The following is a 24,456-nucleotide window of genomic DNA, read 5'->3' as shown; positions in this document are numbered from 1 at the left end:
TAAGGCTAGTAAAATATTTTTCCATTTGCATCTATCCCTATTACTGAGTCATGAAGAAAGCAAAATAAAAGAAGTAAATTTCATCTATTATAGATCTTGGTTTCCAGTGATGTGATGAAAGCACCAAACTACCTGTCCAAAAGCAAAGTGTGACAAGATGTGAAACTAAAGCTGCTGGTAGGGCAAGCCTTGGCATCTGCACCTGAAACAATTCCCTATTAGGGACTGCTTCCCAGTGATCCCCCATATCTCCTCTCTGCTTCTTAACCCAATAGAGCTTGACTTCTACAAGCCTTCCTTTTCATACTCTGTGACTGGCAGATTAGCTACTGAAACCCAGCTTTATTTATTCACTCTCCCAAGACACAGCGCCCACAAGACAAAGCATAAACAACAAGAATCACCTTGTATACACATGTGCTGCCTCACTTGACTGTTAATCTTTCTTGGCCAGATTTTCTAAATTTCTTTTGGCCCAAAAGACTGTTGTGGGCAGGGGGTAGCAAATAACAAAATAACAAAAACCAAAATATCACACATAATTTCCTATGTGATGCTTGCTCTGCCTGTCTAGTGGATGTCCCTAATATTGTGAAGATTTCTTCTTTAGACTTCCTTTAATTTACTTTACCTTCTGTTAGAATAACCTGACACAGGTAACTTAAGGTATAAGGGGCTACTGGAAAAAAAGCAAAGAACTAAGTCTCAACAATATTACTCAATGATTCAGTGTTCAAACTAAACTCCTTCCATTTGAAGCACACCAACTCTAACACTTTGTACCTTTCAGGTTTCAGAAGAGATTTCAGGCCTTTCTGATGTAATAGGGTCCCAAATACTGCTCAGTATGTGAACCTGGAAGACTAAGACCTTAGCTCTGGAAAGATTGGGTCAAAAGCAGTAACATGAGATACTTATATTAGGAAAAGTATAAATAGCCAGGGACTCAATCTACTAATAAGGCTGAAGCATTGGTTATTACTGAGCCATTCCCCTTTTCTGATAAAAAATTCAAATTCACTCCAGTACCTCAAATTTCAGTTTCTGTAGTGAAAGAAATAAAGTAAGGAGTTTCTAATTAATGACCTAATACTACATTTGCTACTGGAGATGAGTTAAATATAGATTTTTTAAAGTATTTCTGAAATGATGTTGCAAATAAAAAAAAATAAAAAAATATGGCTTGACTTCCATGTTTCCTTTATGTTTATATTATCAACACTAGCTAAGCCAGATTGAAAACCACCCTGGATGAAAATTCTGCTTTGTTCACTCAGGTGCATCAAATCCCCAAGAAATGCTAGCTCTATACACAATTATTTCAGGACAACACTCGTAAAAAACCAAACAAACGAAAAGAAACTACAAAACAAGGTTACAGTGATACTGCATGTAAAGTATCTTATAAATCTATCTAAAGTGTGTATTCTAAATTCCAATTTATTTTAACAGTCTCCATTTTAGTCTTTAATTACACTAAGAATAATAGTACAGAGAAACTAATTGCACTAATAAACAAATTTCAGCAGTATGTTTTAAGAAGAGTTAACTTCTCAAAATGTGTCTGATAAGCACTCACAGATATGCAATTACTGACCCCATTAAATTGGTGGCAGAAAGACGACAGAATCAACATTCACACTGTTCTTACAGGCATTCATTCTTCTGTTGTCCCTTGGTCACTTGACGCCTGCATAAAAATGTCATTTATGCTACCAACATATCAGTATCCCTAAACATATAAAAATACTTTTATCATTTGTAAAACTAGACACACAACAATGGCATATGTTTAGATAATTTCTTATTTTTCCTACACTCTAAAAAGAGAGAAAATAGAAGGCTACTTTCCTGCCTAAGTTTTCTAAACAAGATGTCAAATAGCTCATGGACTTGAAAGTGCTAAGAAAGGTAATTTCTTTGATCTGTCTACATCTTCACTCTTCTCCCTAATATTTTCTAGGTTATTCTAAAACCTAGGGAAAAAATTAAATATATTTCACTTTTGTAAAAATCTATTCTTCTTCAAATTAAGGCAAGCAGCACCAGTAGCTTTATTAAAAATACTTAGACCCTATTTTGAACTTGTCTTTAAACAGCAATAGAAACCATGGGTCATGTCAAAGTTACAAACTGTAATTTCTTGATTCACAACCCGAGGCTAATGGAGAACTCCAGGATCAAGTATCTGAATATACCAGAGCAACACATTATTCTGCAGCCCTACACTCATTAATTCTTCTATTGAGAATGACTATCAGTACAGCAAATGTTTTCTCCTCTGATTTCCCTCTGCAAGGAAAGAGGAGCATGAGTTAATGCAAATATTACTAACCACTAAGATATACAAAAATCTGTTTGGATACTTTTTTCCTTTTCAGATTATTTATTTATTTACAAAAAAGCCATTGGCTGAACATAATTGAGAAGCCATGTAAGCTGGCACAGTATGACTGACTTAATATGCTCCATTGACTCAAAGTAATTTAGCTGTGACTGAGGATTTGCTTTTAGGAATGAGACACTGATTTTCATCTTTATGTAAAATGCCTACATTTTGTGGCATTATACCTAAAAATGTCCTTTTAAGGCTGAGTAGATAAATGAACAGACAACCAAAACTATCATGTTCTGGTTTGGTCTGGGGTTTGTGGGTGTATTTAGTGTTTTTTTGTTTGTTTGTTTGTTTTTTTTGTTTTTTGTTTGTTTTTTTTTTTTTTTTTTTTGTTTTTTTTTTGTTTTTTTTTTGTTTTTTTTGTTTTTGGTTTGTGTTTGTTTGTTTGTTTGTTTGTTTTTGGTTTGGTTTGGTTTGATTTTTGGGGGGTTTTTTTTAGCCCATAATTTGTTCTATTAGCAGTTTCAGAAAAATCTGGTTGATTTCCTATTATACGAAGCTGTCATTTTCTGAACATTATTATTACTAGTATTAATTATTATAGAAGCATTAACATTATTATTTTTTACACTGTTTAAAATGCAACATTGAAAATAACCTGCATAATGGTTTTCATGGATGTATTTTGTCCAGTTGATTTTACAAAGATCATCAATTTTCATTGAGTACAATCAAAATTTAACAATTAATTTCAACACAAGACATTAACCTTGTTTTGTATTTAATACTTTCAAATTTTTCACAATTTGTTACAAACTTTATAGTAACTTACATTCATTAAAAAATAAAGTTCATCTGATTTAAATAAAGCCTATAAGATCAACAACATGAATTACAGAGTAAGACTATAAACAGGAGCACAGCTTATTTCAGGGAAGATAATACCTACTGTATTGCATTAAATAAACACAAGTTAAATCATTTAAGTTTTTAAAAAATAAGCCTAGGTAAGCCTTATACAACTATATGCTTTTCCCCTATTATTTTATTTTACTTTTTTTTTCTTTTTAAGCATGGAAGTAATTAATTATACAATGAGAAATATCAAAAGGTTGAATTATGAATTAGAGAAAAGATTCTACAACAAAAGCACCAGCTAAACCTCAAAGTACATTTTACTTAGGTCACCTCTATACTGGAAGGATATTAGTCTCAGGAGAGCATAATATAGGACATCTAGAATGATTCCAAGAGTACTTGTTATACACAAAGGCTAAAAAAGCTCCATTTACTCTCAGTGGAAAACTATTCAAGGTGACCTAGCAAATATTGCAGAAGTTTTTGATTAAAGATGGCAAATCTTTAGCAAAATATTAAAATTATGCACAAAAAGTTAAAAACTAATTCTGCACATATATTTCAATTCATTAAGATCAAACTCCTAATTCTTAATTACTATAATTTTTTTCAATATTCAGAACCTTCAGATTTCTGAGAATTGGATTTAGCCATACCTTTCAGAGTGCTATGTGTATGATTTTTAAGCAGATAATTCAAGTTAACTTTATGCACAATTATTTCACAAATCAAAACTCTTTCTAAATCCATGAACACATCTCAAAGCTACAGATTATCAAGATGTTTAATATGAACTTATTTGGCCTGCTATTTTCAAATATTTCTGATTTTTAGGTAAAATTAAACTTAGCTAAGCCAACCTTTTAAACTAGCTGCTATTTATATTCCCATTCTGAGTTTTTGGACCCCAAGGGGGTTTTTTGTTAAGTTCAGCTTTCTGCAAGAGTCATCTTAGAGCATCCAGCAGTCTGGCTCAATTTACAGTGTAGAATTATGAATTAACTACTGAAAGCCATTCAGGAACTAACATATACTTTGTGTGCCTCTCCCTTGCTAGAAGGAATACTGACTGCTCAACACTTCATTAACATTGTGTTCATGTTTAAAAATAAGTAACTCTTCCTTTCACTTCTTTCGTGTCTGCTGAAATCAGCAGGCAACCTTATTTAATCTAGATCATTTGAAGAAATTGTATTTCTCTATTAAAAAGCCAAAGTTTGACACTACAGGAAGACACAAGATATTTCTCCTCCTTTTTCTTCATTCTAAAACTAGAGTCCACAGTGTCTTTGAAAGCACAAAAATGAGGGCTTCTACTCTCAAGCACTGTATGTGAAGTTGAATGTTCTACATACAGTGCTAGATAACCAGCTGTTCCCTCTCAACTTTATTGCAAAATATTTTTGTCAGCTAAATCTCTTTAACTATTACAAAGGAAAGTGTTACACAGTAAGCCATAAGAGCCCGATAATCCACGATCAGGTTGCTCATATACTAGTTTTGTCCATACCAGAGAATGTAGCTCTAGGACCCCATCTACCTCAAAGGAGGACATGCTGCCCTGGAGAAAATTCAAGTAACTTATACAGTAGGTTCCTTAGGGAAAACAAACAAACAAACAAAATGAAACAACAAAAACAACAACAAATTTTAAAAAACAGACAAAAACAAATAAAACTCTCAAACAAGTAACTACAAAATCGAAACAAAACAACCAGCCACCCCTAACCTCTGAGCAACTCCTGACAATGCTCAGCCATCTTCACAGTACAGAAGTGTTCACTGGTGTTCAGATGGAACCTCTGGTGTTTCATTTTGTGCCCACTGCCTCCAGTCTTGTCACTGGGCACCAGCGATTCTGACTGTCATCTTTACACTTGACCCTCCAGGTATTTACATCGATATAACTCCTCCTGAACCTTTGCTTTTCTAGGATAAACATTCCTAACTCTCTCAGCCCTCCCTCAGAACATTTTCAATTTCAGAACATTAGGTGGAAAGCACGATATTTAAAGGATATGCATGAAAAGACATCACTTTACTGAAGAGTGGTTCCATCCTATTTTTTATTTCACAAAATGTAAAGCAAGTTCTACTTTACAAGTAGCATCTAGAGAGAAAAGGTGACTTGGACAGATACCAACAAAATGGTTTCTTTGTTCAAAGTGTATTAGTTCCCTGTTTCATGATAAAATAATTCAGAAACTGTGAAATATTGCTGTTGAAATACTGCCAATCATCTTTCTCTTTCTATCCCTTACTACCCATTTCTCTGCATATTGGTAGAATGACAAGATTTTATATTGAAAGCTGATAAAGCAATGATGATAGTAATTTCACAAAGAGGTAATTCACCTCAGAAATTTGAAGTTTTTTTGACTTTGGAGAAATGCTACCAATAAATCACAGTTGGAAAGAGGTCAAAAAGCCAAAAGAGCAACAGAAGTTCAGGGCATTACTGGATTTTCTCCCTGAAAAATTAAAAAATTAAATAGACTCTGGATCACTTTTGCTCTCTGTAAACAGACATGCTGAGAGACATTTTACAAAGCCATTGATAACTCAGCTCTCTTCTCTGCAGAATCACCACATGGAGACTAATCCCTCAAAGCCCTTAAGCACTGTGCTACATTGAAGAATTACCCAGACAACCCAACTATGGCTAATGCTTAAAAAAAAAAAAAAAAAAAAAAAAAAGAAAAAAAAAGTTTTCTTCTTCTATTTTCTATGTTATTTCAAACACCAGGTTAAAATATAGATGCTGTATTTCCAGTCCCTGGGAGTACAGAGTTAGATGACTAAACTGCTACAACAAAAAAAAAGTTTTATTAAAAAAAAAAAACTTATGTAAGGCTAGCTAGGGAAAGCATCAAGAATTTAAAGTGAATTAGATTATAAAGGAAGACTGGGAAGGGGCAGTAGCACCTACTGTTAAAAAAAAGAAAGTTAAGGACAAATCCATTCAACAACCATTTAAAATGTAAAATGCAGAGTAAATAGAGAAGAAATCAGAGAAGATTTGATTCCACGAGTGAAAACATACCAGAATGAAGAGGCAGAAATTCCATTGTTCCAAGGCACATAAGCACTATTCAGTAATCAGAAATAGAACTGCTTGAACAGAAAAACAATGAGACCTCAATCAAGCATACTGAAATAATTTTGACAGAATTTCCTTATGAATAATGTTTGCTTTTTTTAAATTGCTCCAATAAGGAATACAAGAGTTCTTCAACTTTCTTTGTTATTATATAACAGACATTTAAAATGAGGCTATATAACATAAAAGAATTTTAGAGGAAGCTAAGTGACCTTTAACAAAATCAACAAATAAGCCAAGTTCTCCATATGAGCAAAGAACAACTAATTAACTCCATACAGGGAATATATAAAGCATCTAGTTTTAAAATATTCTGGTTGTGAGGAGTCTGGCTTCATCTTCCAACACATTAAAAAACCCCACAATCAAACAAAACCAAAAACACCAATCAAAAAACCAAAGCAAAACAAACAAAAAACAACAACAAAAATGCCCCCAAACCAACACATAGGCATCCATCACAAATCTGTCTTTTTGATATTACTGAGAGAATTCTCAAGTACCTATTTCTTATTGGCACCTTAATATTAATACAAAAGGGTATCTTACTGATTAGCACACTGGGAAGCTAAAAAAAAAAGAATTAAATTTCTCACTTGCCTCTTCACAGCAAGTAAATTAAGAGAGTAATGCCAGAGGAAAGATGTAGTGATGATAAATAATTAATACTTTCTATCTTGTGACAAGGCAGTTAAGTACTTTCTGAAATAAGATATCTAACTATGCACAAACTAGTCTGTGTAAAATTTAAGAATTAAAAAAATTATAATCGAAAATTTCAGACAAAATAATTAATCTTTAGAGTGGGAAAAGTTGTTACTACCAAAGACACTGAAACATCTTATAACTACCTACAACAGATACAAGTTTTACTTCTTCCTTAAAATTCCACATGTTCCTTTTACCCATTAACCCAATTATGTACAGGATTAAACCTCCTATGGTAGAAAATAAGTAAATACTATGCAAAACATCATTACTATTCTTACTAAACCAAAATGGTAACTCCAGACTTGGCTTATATAAGACTTGTCAGAGTTAAAAACAACTGCAGATTTAAAACAATGCAAAGCAAACAACAACAACAAAACCCTACCACCCAAACAAAAAATTAAAAAACTCCCTTAGATTATTCTTTTGCTAAAGAGGAACATAATTTCAAGACCTAAACAAGTCAAGAAATAATAAGCTTCAATTCTGTAACAGACCAAGTAAATACCTATGATTATTCTGCATCTAAAGTTAAGGTAAACAAAAAGAATACTTGCACTTTTGAAGTGTAGGGTGCTTAAGGACAGAGGAAAAGGACAAAAAAAATCATTTGGCAGTTTGTTTTCTGTGGTTGATTTTAAGGAGTCTGTTGATATAGAATAAAGAATAATATTAAAGGGGAAAGGAAGCATGACTACAAAATTTGATATTCCACAGACCTATCCTAGATCTTTGCTTTGAAAACGATTAGAAGAATAAATCAGAGAAGCAGTTTCCCTATTTTTTTCCCAGCTGAAAGAGACACTTCTAATTTTCCCAAGAATCATTTTTCCTGATAACCTAAATGCACAAAGATATATTCTGAAGTCCTCTTTAGATGCCAAGTCCATCATTTTAAGAGCATAACAGAGACAGTACCAGCTCCGGCCACAAGGCAGCCTAATTGATGTGCAATACTGGATTCCCACAGAACACTGCAGGTACTAAGCAAACATATTAGATATACCAGTATATGTCTTCCCAGCCCTCACCATTTCCATCTCAGAGACATCGTGAGGTTGAAAACACTATATTTGTATTTCAAATAACTCCACAAAGAGATAACACTGAAAAATTACCAAAGTCAAGGCTACATAATCTTTAAAAGGCAAACAATTCATATGTGAATAAAATTTACACACATTTTTGTCCTGTCTTGGTTTGAAGCTAGCTGAAAAAGATTCAACATAGCTAATTCAACATATTATCCTCTATTTAAATATTCTAGTTTTGATATCTGCATCCTTTAAGGTCAATATTAGACACTAGTTAAGCATACCGCCTTCCAGAATTCCCCCCTTTCAACTCCCATTCAACCTAGATTTTGATGTCAGTTTGGCAAATAAAAAGTGCATCTCAGAAATGCTAAATTATAGCCTGGTAAATCACCATAAATAGTTTCTCTACAAAAAGTTTTCCTTTTTGAGTGCAAAGGTCTTCAGTACTGCACTTTCCCCCACAGAACTCTAAGACAGCCGCTTTCCTAGTTCCATTACAAATGCTACAAGAGTGGCCATAATAAAGAACTAATGACATTTGTCAGTTATAAGACAGGATACATTGCCACTACTATTTTTTACAGTAGCACAATGATCTAAGCTAAAACAGGTGCTATTGGAAGAAAAACGCAGGAAAACTGAAACAGTAACTGACCCAAAAGCACAGAATGGTTCTGATCTGCTCACTTCTCAATTTTACCAGACAAAATCATTTATAGAGATAACCTAAGAGGCAAGTTAACTAGTAAAAGATTGAGTGAGAAAAAAAATCTTTGATTTTTTTTTCTCCTGCTCCCTGAAGTAGAGTAAGAGGGTGGATCTTCTGACAGATAAAGAATAATTGCTATAGAGAGGAAGATTAGATAACCCTGAAACCAACTATAAGTGATAAGTAAGTGCAAAGTACATCAATATGCTTAGGAACAAAATTGGTGAATATTCATGGAACATACAAGAACAAACAGTAAATCACCTCAAGGTGATGATACAAGGAAAAATGCCGATCAGGAATATTGACATTGGATGCACCACTTTAAATATAGTCACTCTGGGAGATTTTCATCACAGAAATTTCTTGCAGTCTTAAGAACATGCCAGAGAAAAAGCAGATACTACTTATGAGCTCATTCCAGTTTTCATCTGGCACAATTTACACTCCATGCTGTTCAAGGGAGTTAGGGTTTCACAGTTCAAAAACTGGACACTGAAAAAAAAATATATACATTGTCTACAGAACTGTACTATTCATTCTATCAAAATTTCCTTTACCCTGCATTATATACGTGCATGTCCCTAACTGAAATTCTCAACTTACACAATGAGTTTGCCCCCTCCATATTCAGAAGAAAAGTTATGAAAACTCTCATTATGACAAGCCTAGAGATGAGTAAAGTAATAGTAATTACATTCAGGTTCAAGAAATCCACTGCAGACATTTCAACTCCTCCCTGAACATTTTCAGTGAAATAATACATCAGTGACCACAGGGAGGAGAAAGCACCACCAGAAATTAGATGCAATTACTGCCCTAATCCCTACAGACACAAAGACTGAGAATACACTTTATCTCCATTTGACAGAAACCTATCCTTTTACAAGAACACATCATTTGCTATAAAGTTTTAGGTCTGAATCACATTTAAAAATAAGTATGAGGCATTACTTTCCAATTTACTTTGCTGGTACACAAGTCCTTATCTCCCACTCCAAGAATGTAGCTAAACTGAATTGAATTTGCTCTGCAAAACAATGTATATAGGACACAATGAATACAAAAAAATTAAAAATAACATAGTTAAATATTCTGCATTATGTATACACGTGGAGTTACATATGCAGGACTGAAACTGGATGATTATTAGCCATGAACACAAATGGGTTGCTTTACACACACTCCAACTTGACTGAAGTCATCTGACTGCCGAAGTGACTTACTATGAGTTTGGCTCACTGGCTTTGGCCAAACATCCAGTAATTTATCTTAGAGGCACAAGGTTAGAAGAGATCATATTTTACTGAAAAGGTAATGCTTTTTATTCATACAAAACCTATGTAAATGAATGGTTCAAAAGACAAATACAAGTGCAGCAAGGCAAGCATTTAAAGATTTCATAATATTGAACAGACATGGCTTGTGAGCCAGATGGCTTTTTACCAGATGTTTGTAAAAGGCGCTGGGAGAAATAATCTGTAGCATGACTAAGTCAATTGGCAGATACACAGCTCTGTCTTCAGGATAAGTTACCAGAAGTTGTAACGCTAAAGTAAAGCTTCATATTTACACAAAATCAAATACTCTATTTGAGGCACATTAACAGTTCCCATGTAGAACAGAGTTAACCAATGAGTAATTCACTCTCCTGGTACTTCTAGAAGGTATTTAAACAGACCATCAGGGAGAAGTAGCAAGTTGCAAATAAAGCAGTTTTCAGACAATTAAAACTCGAAATGTCAATGAATACAAGAAGTTTCAGGAAAGGGTATATTTTAAAAACATTAATGCAAAAAGTTATGTACCACAGGCAAGCCAATGCTTTCAGAGACACTGCAAGTTTTAAAGGAAAATTATCCAAGAGAGAATTCAGTCCCTCAACAAACTGTAGAAACCCCTGAGAGTAAGCTCCACTATCTGCTGATATCTCCTCACAGTCCATACTAGAGCTCCTTCTTCACTTTATCCCTTTTTCATCACTCATTGTCATGAAAATACCCAATTTCCCATGGAAATTAATGAAGAGAAAGAGAGGTAAGTACTATTATTGACTTACTGAAGGCAGATTGGGCCACCAGAACTCTTAGACAAGAATAGAGAATGGAAAAGAAATTGGATTTCTTCTTCTAGTAAGATTTCCAGGAGACATTCTAAAAGGAACCAGGATCAACAATGATAGAGGGAGGAAGGCAGACCTGCAAAATGGCTGAGGGGTATAAGGGCATAGGATGCAAGCTCCTGCCATATGTACAGCATATGGCTGAACAGTATACTCTAATATGTGCTACAAAGCTGAAATAACCTAGAAGTTATTTTCAAGGTGTTAAACAAAAGCCTATAATGGAATCCATAACAAGTACATTGAACTCACAACTGAATACACCTTTTGAACTGCAGAACAATATATTTCCTTGGTATTACACTGACATATAATTTATAGTCCAAATTACATTGTTGAGCATTCAAGTATAATATTATAGTTCCATTTACACTGAACTAGTTTTGCAAAGGAATTATTCTTTCGGTATTGTTGTTATTTATGTAATCAGAGCACTAAGAAATCCTAACCAAGGAGCAGAATTTAATTGTGTGCTACTGGAGAAGCACCTTAGAGACAGTTCTTGTCCCCAAGAGTTTGGAAACGACAAATCAAAGAACACAAAACACACGCCATTTGCTAATTTATAATATTTTACACAGAGAATACAAGAGACTTATGAAGACCATGGATTAACATGGTTCACAGTTGCTTTACACCAATTTTTGTCTAATCACTGTCAAGATTTTAGAACCTTAACAGCAAAATGGACTCAAAGAAGGATTTCAAAAAAACTTTTTTTTCAGTGCTTTTTAATGTATTTTTCAATAGAAAGGTATTAATAAAATTATTCCAGAGATTAATTAATTTAAATTCATTTAAATTAATGGACAACAAAGAAGATGCAGGATAATGAAGAGTAATGAAGAGCAAAGAGTTGGTAAAAAAAATGCTTATGCACAAAAAGGGTAAAGGAAAATATCTCCTGTAACTTTTGTTTACTATTCATAGTTGCAGAAGTAAATGATATGTAATCTGTCATATATATTGATGGACTAGAGCTAAAAAACAAAAAAAACAAAAAACAAAAAAACAACAACAACAACAACAACAACAACAACAACAACAACAACAACAACAAAAACAGAAGACAGATGTGGTAAGTAAAACACTGTCATTTTTGCAAGTTTTCAAAGCAGCCACTGCCTTAATATTCTTCAACTGCAGAGAATCTTTATTTTATCCCCGAAGCCCTAATTATTGTGAACCCACACTGTCATCTACATTTTTTTGCAAGACTGCATCCTCTCCCTTTTCAGAAAACTTAATTACATCTTTAATAAGCTAGTATAAATGTAAAGGATGTGGAAAACAAAATATCACCTTATGCATATTTATTAAATTTCTGCAAACCCTAAAGCATTTCTCCCCAAATTAATGGTATGGAAAAAATTGATTTCAGTTTACCTACCAATTTCTTTTCTTGCAGTAATTCCATCTGTTAGTTCTCATGGCAGGGACCTTGGTATTAAAGAGCATCTGAATATAGTCTGCAGAACTTGGTCAACCCTACAGCTGATCACTTCCTCAGGTAATTGATTAAAATAATGCTGTTTTAATCATTGTGTGAAATTAAGCATGAAATCTACCCACCCTCAGCAAGTGGACAGCCTTATTTTCATAATCTTCCTCAAACTGTAGCATATAATGCAGCTTAAGTTCATTGAGGAAGTTCCCAATGATATTCTAGTGGTGTTACCACCATATAAGTATGAACTCTGGTGTTGAAACTGGTGAAAGTACAGTGTAAGTCCAATTTCTAGAAACACTTAATCCAATACAGTTACTTCAGGTAACTCATTAGACCTCTTTGACAACCAAAGATTATAAAACAGATTTGACAGATCACTGAACTGAATACTAATGGCTGCATGCATGCAAATGATGTTATCCTAAGCACAAATACACCTTTCAAATAATATTAGTATATTTAAGTCATCCAGGGGACAGAGGAGGAGGGAAGAGCAGAGAGGAGAAAACAATGTTCAAATGTTCCAAAGAACAGAAAAACTGCACTAGTATTGGAGAAAGTACATGAGCTCTAAAATAAAAAATAATCTTAATTCCAACTTTGAGACTTGTGATAAAAACCTTATAAATTAATTGATTGATTAGACATCTGCACACTGTTAATTTCCTCGGGTTGTGGAAAATTTAACAGCTATGAAAGCATGAGTTGCATTATTCATCTGGTCTGACTTTAAGATCTACAAATGGCATTTATAATGTCAGCACCAAATTTCAGTGCTGAGCACCCTGATAAAACATTTGGCTAATATTCTAAAAAACTGTATCCAACCACCTTTCAAATACCCAAAGCCCAGTGATTAACAAGATAGTGGATCTAGTCTATCACTCTGCAGTGCATATTTTGTTCTTCAGAAGCGATGTAAGAAACGGTTATCATTACCTATTGATGCTCTATCCCATGCCAGTATGATAAGCATATGCAATAATATAATCAGCTAATTACTTCCTCATTTCTTTGTTCAAAAATTGCCCTCTCCTCATCAGCTTAGAATTGGTATTCATTTTCAAAAGGCTGCCATTCTTCCTTCACCCCCTCTCATCACAGTATTCCAGAATGGTCTTGTAGAAGTGACCTTCACATTTTGTTCCCAAGCACACAGAGCAATCAGGTGGGTGAGTACAACATAGAGAAATACTGCACCATTAGTTTTTAATCACAGGAAATAACCCATGTCATGCATAAACCTACTTGTCTCACTCCAAATGACTGATGGAAGATGACCAATATATTAGACTGAAAAAAGACTTCTAGACTCATCTCATACAAAAGAGTCATGTTACTTCAAGATCTAATGACTATTCACTGCAGCACTGTTCCTTTTATCAAGATGTAATGCACTTTCAATTAAAACAGTTTTAAAAATCATACATTCTTGATACTCACTGTTTTTACAATTTTAAATGTTGTAGAGGTCATCCTATTCAATGTTCATCTCAAATCATGGAGTTTCCATGGGCTGCTAAGGGCATTGTCAGTAGAGTTTTTAAAATCTATAAGGATGGAGATTCTCCAACTTTGATAGACATTCTCTTCATATTATTAATTTTTTTTCCCTTTAATTTCTACTGAAAATTTCTTTCTTCCCGTACCTTCTGGCTCTCTCTGTCATTTCACTATGCAAACTACTAGACTATAAATAACACATCCATTTCTTGTGTTTCTTGGAAAAAAAACTTGAGAAAGAAATGAAGAGCTCTGATCTTTCACCAAATCAGAAACTGTACGATTTGCAGAGGGTCAGTTATCCACAGAAGGGAAGAATCCCTGCTCAAAGCATGTACAATATAAAATTTCTAAGATCTGAAAAACTGATTAAGTCTGATATGCCCTATCAGCTATTTGTGTACATAGAAGGAACCAGTGCTTATCATAATAGTACATGCAAGTCCAGTTCTGCAAATTTCAATCTCTTCTAAGTCAAATGGTACTGTCCAATTCAAAGGCCAAACGATCAAAGATCTACTCCAAGGTCAATGTCACTTAATTACTCTCAGTCTCAGAAAGCTAAAACTGCATTCACAGCCTAAGACCATCATCAATAAAAGGTCCAGATATCAACACAATTATCATTAAAGTATATGCTTCAGTAAGGAATGGGCTCTGCAGCATCTCCAATAAAGAGGCAAATATTTGGTAGAGTTTTAGTGCAGTATACAGCGGGAAAAAGAGAACGTTACTCTTAAGAATGCTGACCCCACTGTGAAGAGCATGTTTCCATACTACACTGATTAAGATGTTAACAAACCCCCGCAACAGAGATGGTAAAATCACCATTGCAATCCAATTTGTGCGTGGCAAAATATAGGTCTGATTACACAAGAAGTTTGAATATAACCGATTTGGCAGTTTCACTTCATTCACTATTCACGGCTAAGAGAGAGGAAAAAAAAAATCTACTTCAGGCCAAAAGCGGTTCTTGTAAAAGAACAAATTAACTATGAAGCAAGGTAGCTGTAACGTCTTTTGAACGATGACTCTATTCAGTAAATTCAGAAGTACATCAAATGAACAACACTACTCTAGATAGTAGGTAGTAGGAGAGATGAAAAACACTCACTTTCTTTGAAAGCAAAATACTTGGCAAAGACAAAGATTAATACAATGACAAGGCATGAGCCATAAAGACTTGTCAATCCTCTCCCAATGCAGCTGTAACTACAGATGTAGATTCCTTAACAACATCATTCTGTGAAGCATGGAAAGAGAGGTGCAAAACCTAGGATTGATGAACTACTCACAGTTGAGCATTCCTCATGGACAGATCCATCAGTGGAAAACATCAGGCTCAAGAAAACCAGAGCTGAAAACAGCAGAAGGGTGGAAGATTACAGGCTGGTGAGGAGGTAATGCTTCCTTTCTCTGGGTACTTGTTTGCAGATGTTGTTAGAAGAAAAAAATACTGGATTAGGTGAACTCAGACTGAATGAGTTAAGCCATTCTTACCCATCTTACATTGAGATCTTAGATGATTTGATGTTCTAAAATATTCAAAGCACAAAGTAGTTTTAAACTATTGCTCAGAAAGGAATTAAAAAAGACAAGACATCTTCTGATTATCACAATATGGCACACAGTTTCCTGTTCTGGGAAGAGATATCATCTGAACCATTTGAATGCAACAGAACAAAAATCAGCAACAGGACAAAAATCATTCCATGAGGGCTCCTGTCAATAGATGGATAACAAGAGAGATAACGATTAGAGCTTAATGAATGAGAATCACCCCTTTTACAGATTAGAGCAGAGAGTGATCATGATGAGATCAGAAACCACTACTAACCTTTTGTATTTCAGGGAATTGCAGTAACGACTGAAGTAGAAAAAATAAAAGCATTTAAAAGGGATCATATTTGTTTTGATAGCATTTCACACCACGTTATCCCATTTTTCTTCTCTAAGTCTAGCAAACTATGAAGAGTTTATAGAGCTAATTCATGCAGCCTAGTTTGAATTTTCAGGGAAGAAATGCAAACTCAAACCCTACAAGTCACAATGAAGACCTCCAAGCCAAAAGCAAAGAACTTATTAAATCTCAAAGACAAAAGGAAGTCATAGAGAAAAGGAATCATCACGCTGAGTCTCTGAGAACTACTACACTTTATGCCCTGATTAGAAAAGTCAGGTCCAACAGAAAAACCATCTGTTTTGAATATCTGTAAAACTGAATGTCCTTTAGTATCTTATGTTTAGAAATAGTAATTGGGGTATCTGAAAGATTTATCCTTGTTACTTTGCAGTGTTTGGAAACACGAGGAGAGCACTGACACTGAAGTATACATTAACAATCAGAACAGCATCAGTACGATTTCCACAGAGAAAACCTGAATCGCGTGAAATAGCAACTGAGTATTTCCTTCTGCAGTATGAGCTGCAAGATAGCTTTCTAAAACATTCTAAAACAATGATTTATCAGCCTGGAAACAAATGAATGATTGATTCAAGGGCAAGTTTAAAAAGTTAAAAGCTGAAAAACAATTAATAAAAAAAGGAATTCTTTAATTTCTATCTATATTTGCAAGAGGTAGAGACCTGTAAGGAAAGCTGATGCAAGGCAAATAACTGAATTAAGAACGAAGACAGCATTCAGTCAACTCAGCAATGGGGAGGAACTCAGAAACAGCGGCTGAAATAGGTTGATGGCAACTAAGAGGAAGAAGAAAATAGTATGATCTAATCTTTCTTGAATGTTGTCAACTAAGCCCATTTGGGTCCTGACAGGATGTATTTGCAAAAATATCAGCACTAAATGTGCACGTGTTCTCTGACTTTAGAATAAACCATACAAATCAGAAGGTAAGAGAAAAGATGAGTACAAATAATGAAATCAAACCCTTGATTCCTTTCTACATTTGTCTACAGATATCATAATGATTACAGGTGTGGTTTCCTCTCCCACTCCAAAGAAATCCAGAGGGTTTTATGGAAAAGAACAAAAGAAAATTTTCTAAACAATACAGATCTCTTCAGAGACATCAAAATTTTACTCAGCCTACTTTTGCATTTCATTCATCTCTCTCCTTAGAGGACAGCAAAATGGAACAATCTATCTTAGAACAACAGATATCAAATAGATTGTGTGAATACTTTTCAAATCCATAGGTACATAGCAAGAAGAGTAGAATATCAAAAAAAGGGAAAATTTTAAAATACCAAAATTCTTGACAAGAAAGTTGTAACTATTGTAGAAAAGATGAAACTAAAGGCTATGAGGAAAAAATTCTAGATAATCACAGGAGCGTGACACTAAGTAAAAAGTGTGATGACAAAAAACATACAAAGGAAAACCATGATATGAACAAAAAGTAGAGTCACTAGGAGTTACAACATGAATAAAGAGACTGGAAGAAAAATAACGCAGCATTACACTGAAGACAAGACACATACAACCTAATACAGGAAGTGAATGTACTCAGTCTGAAATTTGACTTTGAACAGACCACAGAACAATTTCTGGCAGAAAATACATGCATAACTTTCCCCAGGGCAGCCACAAACGTTCTAGAAAGAAGTCTCCTCTCTGAGTTCAGCAGGCTTTAAGTTTGCATCAATGTATGTGAATATTCTATTTCTAAAGGAAACAGAAAAAGCTAAGATAATAACAAAAACTAAAAAAAAAAAAAAAGGAACTAAATTATAAGAATCAATCCACACACAAAGAAAAGAAAAAAACCACCACCTGGGATACAGAAAGGAAATAAGGAGACTTTTAGGTTAAACAGAATATGAATTTAGTCACAGGAAGAAAAAAAGTATTTTTTACTATACCAATTTGAGTTTGCAGCTGGTGAATCTGTATTTTATAAAAACCCAGAGGGTTTCAAAAACAAGTTATACCTTGAAAAACAGAAGAAAAAAACAGGTGAAAAAGGCAATGAAAAAATGTATTAGAAGATGACTATAAATGTCAAAAATCTGCAGAATCCCTATCAGAGGAAGGATTCAAGATTATAGGAGATACACCTACTATGATGCTTTCTCTTTATGAGCATTATGGCTAGAGTTGCATAAAATTAGAAAACATGCATCCTTGCATCCACACTTTTTCAAGACCAGATGATGCTGGCATTGTCAAAGTTTTGAAAGACACCAGGGAAACTGGGTTTTTTTGACCATGTGCAACCATAAATATTTGATGGACTTCTATTATACATTTGGTTTATTCTGCTTTCAGAAAATATCACAACATACAGAACTAAATTTCATAAATCCTTTTAAGTCTAACAGACTTTTGCAGCTTGAAAAAAACCATCATGAGCACTTACAGCACTTTTTTCCAAAATTAAATTTAGTAAACTTGACGCATTATTTGCTACTAAGAAAGGCACAGAGCACATAAAGATCACTACTCTTCCCAAGAAGAATTTAAGAGAATTTGTGTTGCCATACCCATACCTCAAAAATAACAACAAAAAAAAAAAGAAAGGGAAAAAAAAAAACATACACATCTTTCTTTCTTAGGAAATAGAAAAAGCAAGAAAAAAGGGAAGTACCTACCTTTATAGTTTATAAAATGGACAAGCAACAACCAAAGAAGTTACGCAGGAAACCAGTTACATATGTAACAATTGAATTGAAATACCTGAAGTCTGCAGACGACTAACATTAGGGGCAGTCGTATCAATGTCTCTCTTTCAAGCTGAAAATTAAGACAGTAAATTTCTTTCTTCTACAAGGATTTCGGAAATCTGTACATTGTTTCATTGCTTCACATGAGATTAATGAAAGCCCACATCGTTTTCAAGGTCAACTCTTCCAGGATGAAGAAATTATTTCACATTTTTTTTCTCCAAATATCAGTCTATCTGCCTCTCTTAACAGAAGTACAATTTAGGGACATTAAAAGTATTTATCAAAGACAATAAAAAAGATATACAAGACTTACATGGTTAACAGTGGCAACATGATCCAGTCAATTTAATGGACAACCTACTATCAGACCATAAAGTGAAGGGTCTTCACTTTCACAAAGCAAAGCATGGAGATTAATAAAAATCCTACTTCATATTAAGGAAAATTCACATTTTCTCTTCTTGCCAGAAATCCCAAATTGTAACACAAAAATGTTCATGTGACACAACTATTTAATCACTAAAATTTGGAAGCAAGCCTAAACTGTTGATTTTTCCTTCTTTCTTTTCAGGATATGCAAAAGCATCCTCTTCCTTCTTTTTCTTATGAAAAAGAATTTTTCTTACGAAAAAAAATTAGTACAGAGATTTTACAAACAATTTAAAAGTAGGCAGTAAAGAAAGTCTTGAAGGCATCACAATTAATTGAGTGTAAGCTTCACTTTTAAAAATTAGGTAATTTGTATATTACTGCCACTACACCTATTTTAATATGTTTCAGAGTACTATGTCTCCTAATACTTTCTTCAAACTTTTCATCACAACTCATCGCCATTGCGAGAAAAATCTTCATCTATCCTCGCATTATTTCACTGTCACTTGATTGCTAATGATTATTCATAAATTCTTTGCTATCTCTGGCATTCACTCTCCATAGTTTTATTTTATTGGGCTATCCATTCATTAGTCACTTTATTGACAGAGTTTCCTAGCAAATTCTGTTTCTCAAGAGGCAAAAACACGCACATAAATACGACAGAACCACTATGTTTAGCATTCTTCCTCGTGCCTAGTACCTCAGCCTTTTCAAACAACAAAACCTTTTAGCTGTCTCAGCCATCCACATGAGGTTCTGGCACACTTGCCATTTACCCACACATTAAGAAACAGAAGTATCAGTCTCCTGAGCAGGAATTCCTTTAATCAGAATACTACCTTCCCAGTAAGCAGTTCATTAGAAGAGAAAGGACATAGCATGGTGCTAAGTTAACGAATGGATTCAGTGGTTCAACAGGAGGTAGACAATCTCTAGTGGCAGGTAAAGCACTTAATCTTTTTAGTATAACATAATTACTTTGCACTTTTAGATCTATTTCTGAGTAGGCTAAGGAAAAACTATTCATAGATACCAGCACATAATTTTTATCTAAATAAAAAAAAATGTGATTAGTAAGACTAAAGCAGAAGTTCATTGTTCATAAAGCAGAAGTTCAGGAATATTAATGATGACTGTACAAACAGACAAGAAGCTTTAATGCAAAAAATCCAACAGTTTAAATATGTTAAGAAACTGCTGTTTAAACACCAATATTCAACAATTATTTTGTTATTTTGTTTAAGCACCAATATTCAATTATTTTCTATGTTGAATATTAAAAATTCAGGTACTTTATAGTGAATAACTCAATAACTCATATTGAAGAAACTGGAGGTGGATTTAATGTCTACATTAAAAAATAAAAATATGGTGTGCTTACCAAAACTAAATTTCATTCTCATAAAAACATTCTCATACTATCATGAGGTCTAAATTTTTACCTTCTGAAATCAGCTTCTAAAATCCACATGAAATCAAATTTCTAATTTTATGCATTTTTCATTCTTAGAAAAAGTGACTATATAGAACTATAATGATGGAAACCAGCTGAAAGTGTCTCTCTAAGCCCATTTTAAAGCACATTTTTAAAATTTTCTGTAGAGTCATGATTCAGTGTGAAGACTTGAGTAAAAATGTGTTTCCTCCAGAACATTTTTACTATCATTAGATTCAGGAAAAGTTCCATTTTTACTTGGGAGAAGTACAGACATCAAATTACTTTTGAAAACAAAGCTGCTGTATCAGCTAATGAACTTGTAATTTTCTCCCTCACAGCCAAGCAAGTATGAGTTCTGCATGACAGCACAATGCATTCATTGCTCAAAAAAACCTGATGTTGCTATAACTGAACAGCTTCAGCTAGATTTTTTAATCACTTAAGACAAATGCCAATAGACGAATACACTAACACAACCATAACTGTATCATTTTAATAAGGTGGGACAAAAAAAATGCAATGAAAGATTAAAGTTCTATTTTCCATGACTCTACGTGTCATCTGAATGTGCAATACATACTTGAATTTACAACCTATCTAACATTACTCACTTGTAATGGCTCTTGTAAAATGAACACACCCAAGTGCCATCACATCTATCCTAACTTTATGAAGGGGATAAGGAGGGAAATATTCAGTTCTTACACAGGTGGGACCGTCTTCATCAGTAATGCTACTGATGGTCCCATAGGTGGCTAAAGCTCCAATACCAACATAATAGAATTCTAGAGTGAGGTGACTTTATGCTTCATTGCTTTCTGGTGTAGCTCACTTGCTAATATGTTTTCTACAGTATAAAAATTTTTGCACTAAAATCACTTTATCACTTTAGTGCCTCTCCTGATTTCATTTATCATTTCATTTTAAAAAAGTCAAATAAGATGGTATTTGACCACCATAGATGGAATCATTATAATCTCATGCCATACTCTCTTTTGCTTGGTATCTGTAGAAGTAATGAGGTACTCAGATTAATTCACACAGAGCAGGAATTTGGCCCCACAGCAAACAGAAACCAGAGTGGGCGATTCTAAAGTTGAATGAGCTTTTCCTGTCTGCCACCAGGTACTTACAAAACATACTTAGATTTTGTGGAATCTCCCTTTGCTTAGATATTACATTCTTGGAATTTCCAAATGGCCAGGAATACTGAAAGAAAAATGTAGATTTGGGAACCTTTATGTTCCTACCAAAACCTCTCTTACCTTTAAATATTCCAGGGCTGGCTCTTGGAGCACTGGGCATAGTGCACTCTATACTCATTTCCTTCAGCCACCTCCGCTGTCACAGAAAGTTACAACTGAGAAGGTGATAGCTGCTTAAGCAGAGAAAGCGAGTGTGCAGAGGTTATCCTGAGAAGCCCTCAATACTTTAAAGTAACCTTGATTTCTTTCACTGCCCTCCCAACTGGTTTGGCAGGCAGTACTCATGTCCAGATGGTGGACAAGTAAACCTACTTGAACAGATTGTATTACAATGTTTTACACGGAATGGTTATTGGATTAAATGTATAAATAGCTGTGAGAACCCAGGACTTTCCTCTTTCAAATGATCATCATTCAGCTAGAAAATTATCTTCCCCCTTGTCACTCCTCTGTGGCCCAGTGAATTCTGCAACGTTTTCCAAATCTCACTGTCGGTGTAAGAGGACAGTTAAGAGTGCAAATAATGCTTTAGAGGGGGAAAACAATGATATACTTCAGAGCAGGAAATTTTTGAATTAATACAATAATGAAGATCATCTTAAGAAGATCGAAGCACCCAAAGAAACAGACAGACAAGTGTTCAGGGTACTTTATGTGAAGCAGCATAAAATTTCCCAGAAATCAAATTAATATCAACTGCTTCCACAGTATCGGTTTCCCAGACATGCTTTAACCATAATTCTACTCTAGAAAAGGCTGAGATGTCACATGTAATTGAAAATTTAACTCCTATTACATGTTACAAGTTCATAGCATACAATGGCTTAAGGAAGCTTAGTTTCTGTGTACAGAATGGGCTAAAATGCAAGATGCCAAATCAGATGAGGACTGCCCTTCTTTATTTACTAAAACAGAACTATTAAAGTAACTATTACTTTTAAAGAAATTGCATGATGTTAGCAGCATCATGAACCAATATGTAGTTACATGAGGGCATTTCAGTTTAAAGTTTTACTCTGAAAGCTACATTCTCCATGAAGCCTGGCTAAAGCACTTTGACCACTTATAGCACCTAGAGTTACAAGGCAAAAACTCACAGATGTCAACACCAAGGCAAATGCTATTTCACCTATACCAGGGCAAACCAATGTGTGTACATATATGTGTATGCATATACAGGCACATACCCCAACATCTCCATTGACTAATTTATTCAGCTTACAGTGAACAAAAAAATGAAAAAGGTTACAATTCATTTGAAGTGAAAATTAGCAATGCCTCTGACACAATACAGGGAGAAATTTTCAGATTCCTTGAAGTTGCAAAATAGAGCTTAAAGAGTAAACAGGAAATTAGGTAAAAGAATGCAAAAGTAGACAGTAGATTGTAAGTGTTGCTGGAACCAGTGGATAAACAGATAATGAGGAATCTAAGTGGTTTTGTGGCAGTTATGTAAAAGAAAAACAGCACATGCCCTAAGAGAAGTTCAAGGCAAGGTCACTTACAATTTTGGGGGCTCTCAGTGAATACAACCACCTTTAGGTGATCCTCTAAGACCACAGAAAGACTTCCAGTAAGGGGAAGAGACATGTAAATTCATTCTAGGAAAACTGATGTTTATGTATTAGCTTGGAAGTATGTTGTTGTGACTATGTATTGTCAGGATGGAATAAATACCCTGTTGTAAAATTTCACAACATGTGTTCAATAAGAGGAAGAATCCTCCAAATATGTGCAGCACTATAATAAAAAAATGCCTGCTTTCTAATACTTTAAATTGTGCTAGAAAGATTATTCTCTGGCTAATTTCAGTATCATCCCAAACCAAAAAAAGCATAAAGCAAATAAAAAACAACTGTAATATCTATAGTCTGTCTTGCAGATATCAGTAACTTTATCTTTTCTTCTAAACAAATTACCCACTAAAGAGGTTAGTGCACTGCTCTCAATAAATAAAAATTTGAAAAAAATTTAAACAAGAACTTCTATTCATACCTAACAGAAAAAACAGAAAACATGTCACAACAGAATGGAAATACTTATGCAATAGCTTCAGCATTAAGGTACCATTCCTGTCCTTTTCATAACAATTCTTGTCTCATCTACTCAATGTGCTGTAACATTGTCACTAACTGAATCCACCAGCTGTGGACAAGTAAGAGGCATAACAGTCCATCTTCAATTTTGGACTGAACTTCCTAGGATTGGCATTCTTGAGATTACTATGAAATTCCTGCCATTCACTTTCCATTTCAGTTGGAAGCTTTAATAGAAATCAAGCATAGAACAGAAAAATGGAAAAAGTTTCCACTGAAATGTTTTAGAGCTGAGCCATCAGCTATCAAAGAGTACAAGCTATGACTAAATTATTTTGAAGTGCAATGCAAAAATAATACGGAATTTAGATAACTTTACAATATTAGTTTCTACCCTCTAACAGATTTCAGAATGATTTAAGGACACTTACTTCTGAGTATATTTGATCATTGAACTTGGCTTCATAGTTTTTATTTTCCCATACATATTTTTTCTATCCTTCAGCCCAATGATTAAAAAAAAAAAAAATCTTGCATAATCAAACAAGTTAATTTCAGCAAGTTCTCTTTATTTTCCAAAACACAGGAAAAAATGGAAACAATGTTCAGGAAACATATGATGGGATTTCCATTTAAGTCACAAGAATATGTAATGTTACACCAGGCAGGAGGTTTGCACGTGAGGCTAACTTGACTAGACCTGAGGATAGAAGCTAACAAAGTTCATCAACCACAGGCATCTGCAATGCAGTAATTCTACTTCACATCCAATTTCTAAGTTGCCAACATAGCAGTAATGGAGGAGAAAGAATTCTCAATGATCTCTAGGCCTCTGAAAACTCTCTACACTTAAACATATCAGACTTGGATGTGAGATCAAGTTACAGCCTCACTTAAGAGTTGGATAAAGAAGGTGAAAAGTGCACTAGCTCCCCCAGACATCACCTGAAA

At 34.2% G+C, this 24,456-nt stretch overlaps 1 protein-coding gene across 3 annotated transcripts in view; it reads right to left on the bottom strand.

The window, feature by feature from the left end:
• TUSC3 (tumor suppressor candidate 3) overlaps positions 1-24,456 on the bottom strand; it is a 105,205-nt gene that overhangs the window by 74,859 nt on the left and 5,890 nt on the right. The gene's annotated exons all lie outside the window — the stretch shown is intronic.

The sequence above is a fragment of the Zosterops lateralis genome (genome assembly GCF_965231275.1).
Source record: "Zosterops lateralis genome assembly, chromosome: 5".
Classification (NCBI taxonomy): domain Eukaryota; kingdom Metazoa; phylum Chordata; class Aves; order Passeriformes; family Zosteropidae; genus Zosterops; species Zosterops lateralis.
The sequence above is the reverse complement of the archived record's forward strand: the minus strand, read 5'-3'. Positions and strand labels throughout refer to the sequence as shown.